This window comes from Ammospiza nelsoni, chromosome 1, assembly GCF_027579445.1.
Source record: "Ammospiza nelsoni isolate bAmmNel1 chromosome 1, bAmmNel1.pri, whole genome shotgun sequence".
Lineage (NCBI taxonomy): Eukaryota > Metazoa > Chordata > Aves > Passeriformes > Passerellidae > Ammospiza > Ammospiza nelsoni.
The window spans coordinates 67,995,158-68,007,876 of NC_080633.1; positions in this window are offsets into that span (position 1 = coordinate 67,995,158).

The window sequence follows — 12,719 nt, forward strand, 5'->3', positions numbered from 1 at the left end:
AAAGAAGGAAGGAAAAAAGTAGAAAACAGACGTGGAATAGGCAGGAAATGCCAAATGAGGGAAACTTGAACTTTGTGCTTTGACACTCCAGTCCAAACTTTTTGAAACGTAAATACAGAATTAGTACCACAAATATACATAAAAGTCAAATTTTTGCATGGTGGTGTATCAAGCCAGGCATTTGTATTCAGACATACAAACATGAAGCTTTTTTTTTTTTTTCCCAGCAAGCCCCTTTGAAAGCGGTCCATTTATATTTAAGCACAGTTAGGGATCCAAAAGTATTACACCGACTTGAGGTTCTTGCTGAGTTTTAGCACCACCTCCCATCAGCCCCACCCTTCAGCTTGGGCTGGTGTGCCAGCTCAGTGAGACACACCATTATCTGTGATGGAGGTAGCGTGTGTGACATACACCCAGAGGCCTGGATGAGTCACTGCTACCTGGACACGCAGAAAAATCCTTAAATACATTAATAATGACTGGGTTCTGGTGGTCCCACTTGCACAATTAGCCCCACTGAAATGACAATGAGAGGATAAGACTGAGATGATACTGTAAGCAGCACAGTTCTCCTATCTCAGATGTTTTTATAGAGAGAGAAATGAAACAAATAAATTTGCTGAAGTAGTCAATGTTTCTTGGGTGTTTACCCTAGCTGGACTCAATTACCTTGAAGAAGTCACATAGATATTGCTTGAAATTCATCTAAATGCATGAAAATATCAGCATAACATCTGGATGATCCCACTTAAATCTTGCTCCACTACTCCTGGAAAGGCCCAGTCCTGACGTACCTAAGGCCACATCCTAACTTCCTTGTTTTTCTTTGGTATCAGAGAGTTTTTGAGTGCAAATGGCCACTTAACTGCAAACAGCAGTCTCATGGTGTCCCTCCCTCATGGTGTCCCTCCCCATGGCAGCAGGATTGGAAGTCACTGACCTTTAGAGTGCCTTCCCACTCAAACCAAACCATGACTGTATGATTTTCCCTCCAGGGAAAACTACATGCAGGACTGGATAAAATGCAGTAATTTGGAGTTTGTAGTTCATCTCCCTCAGCAGAGTTCTGTCTCCTAAGGTAAGGATCTGTTAAAATTGTGCAGATCTTAGGAGCCCCTCTTTCAGCAAGTTAGTCTAAAGGAGGTACAACATTCCCCACAGGCACCTGAACCCAAGCTAGAGCTGGGGTCCATGCTGCAGCCCTGTTTCCTGATGTGCCTCCCTTAGAATTGCAGACACCGTGAGGATATCAGGAGGCAGCAGTTCCAAAGAGGCAAAATGTCAGCAGCTGATGACTGCTTCAGTAAACAGAGGGAGTCTCCTTTATACATAATATTACTACTAGGCCTATCTCTTTAGTTTTAATAAAAGGCTCCTTTCCAACCCCAAATGGTGGACCCAAAAGCCCTATTTTAGGCTTAGGCTGCTGATAATGGATCTTCACTCAGGACACTACCTGAACTGAACTTAACATGCTGTGTTGGTCCCTGTCTATACCAGGGAAACCTCTGTATTTTATCTTAAGAACTGAATTCCCAGGGGCACACTGAAATTCCCCTCAATGGTTTGTTAATTCATTGCTGTTGGCAATAGTTGCCAGCCTCTCCTATTTCACGTGGCTTCTTCTGAGCTTATTTAATGGCATCCTCTCTTTAATGCCCTCCTTGCCTGGATAGAAACCAAATAAATTTAAAGTAGCTGAAACACATTGATAACCAGTGACATCTGACATTCAAAGTGCAAATCTGAATTTGACTTGGTAACTGATTTCCATTATGGTAGCTTGCAAAAAAACCAGCTCTGGCCTTCCAAACACATCAAATCATCCAGGTAAACCAGTGTGTGACACTTGTGTTCCTAACTCCTACAGCTTTGGGCAGTAAGGACAAGTTTGCACGTGCAAGCCACTAATCTGGTGATGTGCCTTTGTCAGGTGCTCAATATGCACCACCCTGCTGTGCAGGGGCTGCCTGGGAAGAGGCAGCTTGGGCTGAGTGGCAGCATCCTCAAAGTCCATGTTTGTGATGATGTGAGAGTCAGTCCTGGGCATTTCCACTTCCTCCCTTTCCTCAGGCAGTATTCTCCCCAGAAAACTCACAGTCAACACTCCAGAGTCTGAGCTGCTCTATGCACATGAAAAGAGGCTGGTGCAATTAGGAAGACCCCTGAGCAACATAAGGCATGGTCCAAAATGTCATAAATAACAAACTGAGAGGTCTCAGACAACTTATTCAGCTGTATCCCTGTCATGGGGAAGATATACCTTAAATGCACTCAAATGGTTTCTAATTATGGGCAGGTTTACAGGGCCCTGCAGCAAAACGCACTTTAAAATGTAGATATGTCCCACTGGATGTTTGGAGAGTTTTTGGAGGGCAGGGTACGATTGATACAAGGTGCTCCCTGTGAGCCTGTGTCCAGTCCAGTCCAGGACTGCCTGCCAAGAGCTGTCATTCCCAGCTTCCTAAACAGCCACTGTGCTCCTTTCAGACAATCCCTGGAATAATACCACCTCCCACCCCAGTCTCTGGCAGGGTTTAAAAAAAAAAGCCTTTGAATTCATCAAGAGGAGTGAAGCTTAGGACTGCACAATTCTTTCTATACCATGCAAAAGTAGAGGGTGTGGTAAGGGATGTGTCAGCCTTGCCAAACCTGACTGACTACTCAGACAAAAAGTTTCAGGATGCCTCCCTCTTCAGCTCCAGGTGGAGGAGACCAGCAAGGGACATTGTTTTCCCAGCATGGTCCTACTGTGACCCACAGAGCATGCACACAGTATTTCCACACAGCTCCTCATTTCATGCTGCTGCAAGTAGAGCATTCAAACAGTGACTGTACAACGTAAAATATTTAATGTTACATTATTATGGTTCCTTTAAAGTCTCACTTCACCATTCTGTTTCTTTCACCAACACCTGGTGATATTTGCTAGAGCTTGAGAGGTTAACATATCTCAAGATTCCTAAAAGTGCTGAGAGCAGTACAAAGCTATTTCTGACTAATTATTCTTCAGTATTTGGACAAAAATCTTGGATCAAGCCACACCCCTTGCATGCAAAATGCATTCATTAATGAATTATTTTAATAAAATATGAACTTTTGGCAAGGTGCATCTACCCCTTGTTATTCATACAGTTTGATAATTGGTGTTAGATACTACAGAGCTGTTCAACCACACAGCACAAGGTGAGAAGTAGGACATCTCTCAAGCTCTCAAGGGATCTTTACATTGGGGCTGCTCTAATTAACACCCAGATGTCTTCAAGCCCAAGGGGATAAGGAGCACCATGATTTTTTTGACACCCATCCCTTTCTTCTGCTTGTGCATTCTTTGAAATGGAAGTGAAGGATCAAATGGGAGCCTCTACAGTTGCCTTGTAGACACCCAGGGTTCCCCCTCATTAGAGCAAATCTTCCATCAGCAAGGTTGCACATCGTAACAGATATTTGTCATCCCAACATCTCAAATAACTGGGTTACGGCACTGTCCTGAGGCACTGATAGCCTTATTAAAATGTTACCACCATAATTTAAAATACTTTGTAAGAGGGAATGACAGATCAGAGCAGTTATAAAGGTTCCAAGCATCTTTACCAACTTAATGGAGAAGGAAAGGGTAGAACTTTAAAAAATATTTTCATGCACATCTCCCCTATGCTGAACTTTTATGGTATATACAAGACTGTGGAGGATAATGGAGAATTGGATCTAATATATGTAAAGGAATGCAAATTAACTCACTTTGCACTAGTTTTTGCAAGCAGACCTGTCATTTCATGTTGAATTTGTGGGTCATACCACAACTGCTTTGATAACAACCAGGGAAAGTAAAGATTCATTTCTTTACTGTGCCAGAAGTTCTGCTTCTCACAGCTGAGGAGTGGAGGTGTCATCCTTAAAGGAATATTTTGTTCTCCGAAGCCCTAAGGCTATGGAGGGCAATTTATCTTCTGGTAGGATTGGAAACCTCCTTACCAAGATACCTTCTGTACAAATTCCAGATGTTATCAGAGTGTTGTGTGCTCCAGCTGTGCATGCTTGTACACCCAGCCAACAAGAGCTCACCACACCAAAGGGACCTTGCACTACTTGGCAAAGGCAGCTTTAAGAATTGATGGGTGCAAAAAAGCCTTTTCAAATAAATAACTTTTGAAATTGACTTCAGAAAGTTTCCTAAGAGTCCTTTTTATTCTCATCATTCAGCAGGGGATTTTGTTACTATCAAGTTCGCAGTACAATTAGAAAAGAAAGGAAAAAGAGGCAGCCTTCTCTCTCACACGCCCCCCTTAACTCTCTAATGACAAATTCAGATGTGAGAAGTTAAGTCAGCCTCTCTCCTCCCTCCAGCTGAGTCATGTTGAAATGGGAGCTCTTTTATTCCAGCTGTACTTTCCTCCATTATAAAAGCACAACCATTGCTAGAACTCATTTAAATCTTGAGCATTTCTCATCAGAGGGACCAGAATACTGCAAGGCAGCCACTGGGGATCATGAAACATTTGTGATTTCCACAGCTTTCAAGATGTGGCGATGTAAATGCGGAAGCATTCTCCAGTCTAGACCAAATTCCAGTGCTGCCTAAGTTTTTCTCAGACTTGCAATATTCTCCTCCTTCTCCTCCTCCTCACTTATTGCTGTAGTTCTGCTGCTCAGCATTCAGGAGCTGCTGTGCTTTGCTTCTTGCCCCCAAACACCTACATGAGCCTTGTAGTTCAAATAGCAGAATCAATTGCATTTAGTTTCCTGCCTTCTCATTCTCTGCTCCATATAATTACAAAAGTCTGATAAAGAGACCAGAGAATTAAAGTCCTAATATGATGAGATGCTAAAGAAGCTACTTTGCATCAGTGTTTTCTTCCCAGCTCTCCATCTGATTTGGATGTGTGGGTATCTGCGATATCTTCTCTATGTAAGTAGGTCTGAGTAAGATATGTAGGAAATAAAGTTATTGTTTTATTTCTTCTTTTTCTGTTTAAATCCACTTTTCTGCAAGGGTGATTTAGCTCCCTTTAGGAAACATCAGCTGTTTCCATAAAAATGCTAATTTTTTGCATGATTAGCAGCATGAGAATCAGCAAGGCTGGTGTCAATGTTGAGTTTGCATGGTCTGAGGTAGCAGAGGGGCTGCAGGGTGGCTTCTATGGGAAGCTGCCAGAAGTTTCCCCAGAACCAGTGCCAGACAGCTCCAGGACAGACCCATCATTGGCCAAGACTGAGTTAATCAGGATGCACAGACCCACCTGTGTTTTAAAGATTTATTTTACTTCTCATTATCCTACTTTGATTTTATTCGTAATAAATTAAATTAATATTCCCAAATTGAGTCTGTTTTGCCTGTGATGGTATTTGGTGAGTCATCCTGTTCCTTATCTCAACTCAAGAACCCTTTGTTCTGTTTTCCCTCCCCTGTCCACTTGTGGAGGGGAATGATAGAATGGCTTTGGTGGGTGCCTGGCATCCAGCCAGAGTCAACTCTCTACAAACAAAATTACTTTGATGGGAAGCAAGGAAGAAAAATTATTACTTTGTGTTAACTTTCTTGGCATAGCTCTGAGCTCCTGTGCTAGCAATGAGGGATCGACAGTTTTATTTTTTCTGCATGGATTCCTAGAAAATTACCTCCAAATGGAATTGTAGAAATCCAGATCAGCTCACTGTACAAATGTCTCCTATGCTTTGAGCATAGGTCTGAGTGACCTAAGTGTGCTCAAGTAGGGTTTAAAACATCTGTGAACAGATACTGTAGAACCACTCAATATGAAAGTTGTATGTATGTAATGTACTGTTTACATTATTTCCTTCAATAGAAGCAGAAATTTCACTTGCCCATGCCACTCTGCTAAGTGTAGTATGAGTTTAAATTAAGAACAAGTCCAGTCCTGCTGGTTGCATGACTGGAATGGCCTCACCTCCAGGACAGACTCTAGCCGCATCCTTGAAAAAAGTCTTGTCTTCAAGAAAACAATAAAATAATGATTATGAACTGGACTGCTGTGTAGAGCACTGCTCTTTCTTGTGCTTTTGTAGCTAATGCACCTTGTTGATGCAGACAAGAACAAGAGGAAGCACAATCTGGCTCTTCTGGGAGAGGGGTGTGAGCACTTGGGGCTTGCTCCATCTTTCTGTGAGCTGGGCTAAGGGCACATGGGAAGTGGCACACGGGAAATGAGAGACACACTGTGCCCAAGGAGACCTCCTATGCAGAGGTGCTGGGCAGGAGGAGGTCTCCTGGCAGGACTCTCATGTGTATTGGACGTATTTGGCTGTGGGGTTTTGCCTGCAGAGCTCAGCAGCAGCCTGTGCTACTGCAAGGAGCTGCTTCACCTCAGTTGCAGGACCTCAGAGCTGTCCTTGTCAAATGTCATGGCGTTTAGACCTGTGGGTCCCTTCCTCCAGCTGCTCTGCAGTTCTGCCCTGACACGTGTCAGTCGCTCTCCTTTGGTGAGTTTGGTGACAGCTGCAGGCCTGATGAGGGTGCACATTGTCTCCGCTTTCACATCACTGACAAAAATATTAAATTGCCCAAATGGATCCCAGAGGAATTCTGCTTATAAAAGCCTCCAGGTAGAATATGAACTCTTTAAGCTCAAAAAGCAAGGCAGTTTTTCAACCACCTACTAATCCACCTGTTCAAACCAGAATGTTCCTGACTAGATAGAAAGGTGCTCTAGGAAATCATATCTAACTAAGTTAAACTCAGGGGAGATAACAACCACTCTTCTTCCCTTATCACACAGAGCAATCAGTTTTGTCAAGCAGGGGAAATTCCCAGTCAGTATTAGGGAAAATAAGTTTACCATGAGGGTAAACACTGGAGCAGGTGCCCAGGGAGGCTAGGGAGTCTCCACCCTGGAGATACTCAAAATCCAGCTGGGCAAGACCCTGAGCAACCTGCTCTACCTGGACCTACTTTGTGGAGGGGTGGGATGGGAGACCTCTAGAGGTCCTGCAAAGCCTGTGTGATCTGATGATCCAGCCTTGGTAAATCCATGTTGACTATTCCCAATCAACACCTTCTCATTCACATAACAAAGCTTTTACATTTACCACTGTCCCTCAAAAAGGTTTGCTAGCTGCATGATCCCACCACACCTACCCTGGAATGTCCTCATTCCAAAGGACATAAATCACCTTTTTTATTATTCAGTAGCATACACACAAATTCTGACAAACTCAGTAGAGACCCTGATACTTCTGCTTTTTGGGTGGACAAAGACAAGGCTTTTCCTAGGGCGTGTTTTTTTAAATTTATTTCTGGTTGCTGGATGATAGCAATTAGGAGAAGGTGGAACTGTCAGCATTGTTGTTATAATGGTAGAATAAGGGACATAGATATGTCCAAGTGTTAGTGATATTCACATTCAAGCATGCTAAAGCATTAGAGCTGATCATAATTTTGCCAGTAACAATAGGGAGGAAGTACTTTCCAAAATCTCCCCTGTATTTTTGCATCTCTGAGAGATGCCAAATGATCCAAAAAACTAATGAGATGAGACAACAAAACAGCTATGCTAACATTAGAAATGTAACAAGCAGAAAACAATGCAAAATTCTTATGAGTAAATGGCAAACAAGCTGATTTACAGTTGAAGATTAATGTTCATTGCTCACAACAGTATGTTGTAAAACCATTAGACATCATCCTTAGACATCCCCACTATCATTGCGGTTTGCTCCCTCCTTCACTCCTGGGCCCCTGATTGTCCACACCACTTATATGTTGGTTTGCCCCCAGGCTTCTACACTGAGAAAATCAATTTTCTCCCTCCCAGAGGGCACAAAATTCCTATATCCCAGCTCCAAGGACACAAGATGCTCCACTGCCTAGGTCAGACTTTTCCTCCCGAGGCTGTCAGGCTTTGCTTCCCAAGCAGACCACGGGTGGTGTAGGCTCGCTCGCAGTCTCTTGTCACACTGAGACACTCATTTTGCTCTGTTGCCTCATCTGGAGCAGATGAGCAGCTTTCTGCAGGGCTACTGGAAGGCTGCTCCAGGGGAAACTGTGGATACAGTCCTTCAGTGAAATAGTCCACTGTGGGTTTAGCAACAGATCCCCAGGAACATCAGTTCAGGTTTTGTGTATGCTGGCGCTGGCTCTGTTCAGTTAAACTTGCTCTGAGCCAATTTTGTGGTAAAAAACCACCCTGTTTCATCTAGAATCCTCATGCTACTAGTAATGAGAGGAATCACCCCTGTAGTAGCAGCAGGAGTTTTCCTTAAAACCGTTTCAGATTTCAAACAAGCATTTCAGATTTCTGTCACAAAACCTGATTTCCTGTATGTTTGCTGAAGGCTGGATCCTTCATGCATGAAGATGTTGTCCTGCTAGGTCTATGAGAGGTCTGTGGGATGCTCTGGCTTAAGATAATACCTATTATATATACAGTATTGCATGCAGAGCTACTTTTAAATAAACACACAAAAAGTCAGACCTAGGGGTTTCCAAGAATTTTCATGTTCTACATTGCTATCATCTCCCTTCTAGCTTCACATGTCCTCAAGAAAATCAAGTTTTGCCTATCAAATTGACTGATGGGTGTATTCTATATACACTACCACATATGTCATAAATAACAAGAATAAAAACAAATAAAAACATCCTGCTCCAGAAGAGCGACTGCAATTATTCATTCATTCATTCATTGGTCTGCATTTCCTTCCCCTTAATCCCTTTTTTCTGCAGACTTTGATGAGTTTCCACAGCTGAAAACGCTGTGCAAAATTTACACCAACACACTGAAAAATCCACTGCTGTGTGCCCTTGTTTTTGATGGGAATAGCCCATCGGGGTGCTTGTTCTGACACGCGTGATACGATTTTTGCACCAGCAAACAAGTTTTTATCTAGCACGCAGAACTTATTCAGAAGGTATTACTTGTGCTGGGACTAGAGGCAGGAATGAGTCACATCTCTTTAATACGCATGAAGTGCCCTGCCCCAAGGAGTGCCTCTGTTTTCCTCCCTTCCCTGTCTCGCGCGCTCTCTCTCAAGCCTTAATTGTCTTGAGTTATAATGCTTTTGAGAAATCGCTCTTAAAATTATGACTCCTGTTAAAGTTAATGAGACATGAACCCCAGCCAGGAGAGCAGGGATAGTTTCATCATTGTTATTCTAGCTGAAACCAGGAGGATTCCCTGACCACAGGAAGTTCAAAGGACCAGCAGCAAAAGGAGGAGATAACCTTTGTTTCCAGAGAACACTGGCTTCACTTGGGATGCCAGCGGATTTATGACGGGAGCTTCGCTCTGATTACTGTTTGGGGTGGAGCCTCTCACAATGACAAACAATAGGGTTTCTACAGGGCTGAAGTTTGTAACAGCACCACGTGTTTAGGCACAGGCATGTTGTAGCAACATGCATTCGGTGTATGTTAGAGCCTTCTGTCCCTGGAGCTGGGTATCGCCCTAAAAGAGGAGGTGTTGCCCCATGTGACCCATTTGGGGAAAAAATATGCTTCACTGAAGTCACATTATTTTAACAAGCAAAATGTAGTCAACTTTACAAATTTACAAAGTCAGAAGACACTTGAATCTGTGACATTTAAGAGAAAAAGGGACCTTAATGTAGACATATTTATCTATATAAAAATAAAGTCAAAGCAAACTAATAACCTAAACCTGCAACAGGACAACAATTATTGTGTACTCAAAAACACCCTGTGGCAGAATTCCCATTGACTTTATTGACTAAATTCTCACCCCACAGATTTTTCTTAAGCTGCTTCAAACATGAAATTAATTTCAAAGTCCTTTCAAAGATGAATAATGCTCTTATTTTTTGAGCGCCAATGGCGTATTTAATGATTTATAAACAGAATGTTCCAGCATTCATACTGCAGAGCCTTTGCCCAGAGGTCAGCAAAGTCTAAGTAAAATACAGCTAGAGCAGACTCAGAACAGCATAACAGCTACCTAATATAAACATTGATCATATATGCAGACTTACAAATGTGGAGGTGGATGGAGAAACATTTCGGATGCCGCCGTTTAAAGGGTTCATGCATATACAGATAGTTTTGGAAAAAAGAGAGGAAGATCATATGACTCTGTGTCAGGATGAAAGCCAGTTCTGTTAGAAGGCACCAAGCTGGGCTCTGTAAACACGTGTGGTCGAGTATGGGCTATGGTCTGGAGGGAATCTGGAGCAGCCTGAGAGCAAGATAAGGGAGGAATGTGTGAGCAGATACAGAGACAGGGGTCAGGAAGGGCACCGCTTGGGAAAGCAAGAGGCTCCAAACTCAGTGCAGAGAGACAGGAAAACCTGGAGAGAGGGGGTGTGAGGGGGCAGCGTGGGAGGAAGGTACGTTGACTTCAGCAATAGATGCACTCAGGATAATACATGATGTGAAGCAAGGACTTACAAAAATACCATTTTGGTTTTTTCCTGCAACTTTTAAATACCAATGATTTCTGTTGAAAGAATACATTTTGTCATTTTTTTAAGGGATTCAAGAAAAAATTTCTGTGTATGAATTGCAGGTCTTACCTCTCCAGACCTGTAGACATTATCTTTCTCTTTAATACTCCGAGAAGAAGGCTGGTCACTTCTTGCAGAAAAGAGCAACACAACATATTTCTGCATACAATATACATGTTTTCTATGAATGTTATATTTTTTTTTAGCAGAGGGCAGCTTGGCCCTGTATTAAGTATTTACTTCAGTAAAATTGTGGTACAGAGTGAGCCTCGGCAGCAAAACCTTGAAAGGCAATGTGGAGATTCAGGAGCAATGCAAGCATGGTAGGCACAGGGCTCAAAGTGGACTTTATTGCTGCTTGAAAGCCAGCAAGTTTACAGAGATCCAGGATCCCATGGCTCCCACAGCCTGCAAAAATGCAGCTTGTTCCTCCAGCACAAGAGAGAGGGGAAATTCATCCAGCTGTGGACTGCCAGCCCTGCAACAGCAGGAATCTCAGTTTGCTTCAGGTAAAGGCTATTTTTTCCACACCTTCTTCTCACCCGTGAATGACCTCAGACACCGTCAGAAGGTCAGCAAACCACTACCTTGCAGGAAAACAGCAAACACAATAAACAGGTGGATATGCCAGCACGAGATGGCTAAAAGAGATATAACAGAGACCATTTTTTAAGTATGCTCAATCCTGCATGCACCCATAGCTTAAAATAGTGGGCTACCTTTCAGAGAGATTAAATTTTTAAACCAGAAGGAATTGGTTTGATAATATAATTGGTCCCTGGCATAGGGCAAACTATGCTATCTCACCTTGTAAATCTAATCTTTTACCATAACCTACATTTTGTGGCTGAGTTAAAGCATAACTTTTGGAAAGATAGGCAATTCCACTTTTACTTCGGATGACTGGATGTTTGGTGGTTAAGGGCTTCAAGAGGCAAAAATTGTCTTCAAAGGATCGTTTTGGATCACAGGTCTATGAAGCTGGCAGCTTCATTTCCCCTTATCCCTGGATTAGGAAATAGCACAAGAGCACTTGAGTCCTGCCCTGTTATGGGAGAATTGGCTTGTGTGGAACAAGCTAGGAAAGTTTAGGTGGGAAAAAAAGAGACATGACAAAGGGATACTGAGGTGGAAATCTTGTCTATCTTACCAACCATATTACTTGGTCTGACAAAAGATTTTTAGTCAAACAAAGAAACCAACCTTTTTTCTCTTTTACCCTTAAATTGTCCCAGCTACCATATCTTGCACCTTGCATTTGACCTCAGAAAACAGCATACTCAAAAAAATGTCTTTCAACAAAAGAGAAAACCACAGTAAAATAACAAAGCACATTACACCCCCATTGTGTGGCTCACAGCAAGTGGGATGGTCTCAAGATCTGTTATTAAGCAGAAATTAACAAACATTTGATCCTATAGATGCAAAATGATGGACTCAGAGCAAGCACTCATGTGCTTGCTGTTCATCTCCTGACTCACACGTGCAACACTGGAATGTGTTACTTTCATAAAATATGCCTTTTATCTTGCTGCAGCTGACAGCAGGTCTGTGGTTAGGAATTTTTCAGGCATGCTTCATTCAAGTGGCACTGCCTCAACAGAGAGCTGCTGTGCCTTTCCCCTCCCCTCACAGCCCTGCCAGGCAGCATATCCCGAGGGAAGCCTGGCACAATGGAAAAATGGCTCCTGCCAAACTTACCTCCTGAAAAGAGCAGGGGTAAGAGTGGCATGGCCAAAACCAAGAAGCCCTCACATTGGTCCTCTTACAGCTCCCTTTGCCTCCAGGAGCTCTGACTAAAACAAGCAGTATGGGTACAAGAAAAGGAAATTAATTTCATCCTGTCAAGTGGCACTCCATGCTTATGGAAACTTGCAGAACTTAGCAGAAGATCAGGTGTTGCCTCACACCAGCAAGGTATTCTTATATCTAAATCTCTTGGCTTAGACTAAGAAATGTAAGCGTCCATCCACATTGCAGGCAGAATTTTTAGTTCTTCCACTTATGCACAGTAGAACCAAGGTCTGCTGAGATCCAAAAGAACTGCAGACTAATTTTAGTGTCTGGCAAATAAACTCAGTTTGTATAAGCATGCTGACTTGCAGAAATATTAGATTTATGATGAAATAGGTTTATTTCTAACATAGAAGGATTTGGCACAGAAACTCCTTTTTTTATTATAGAGTTGCTATATTTATAAACTGCAATCTCATCAAGACAATTACCTTCTTTTCACAGCATGTTCCATTCATGGTCCCTTCTGTTATATCTGTTGTCTTCACACATGTCCTGAAAACTGG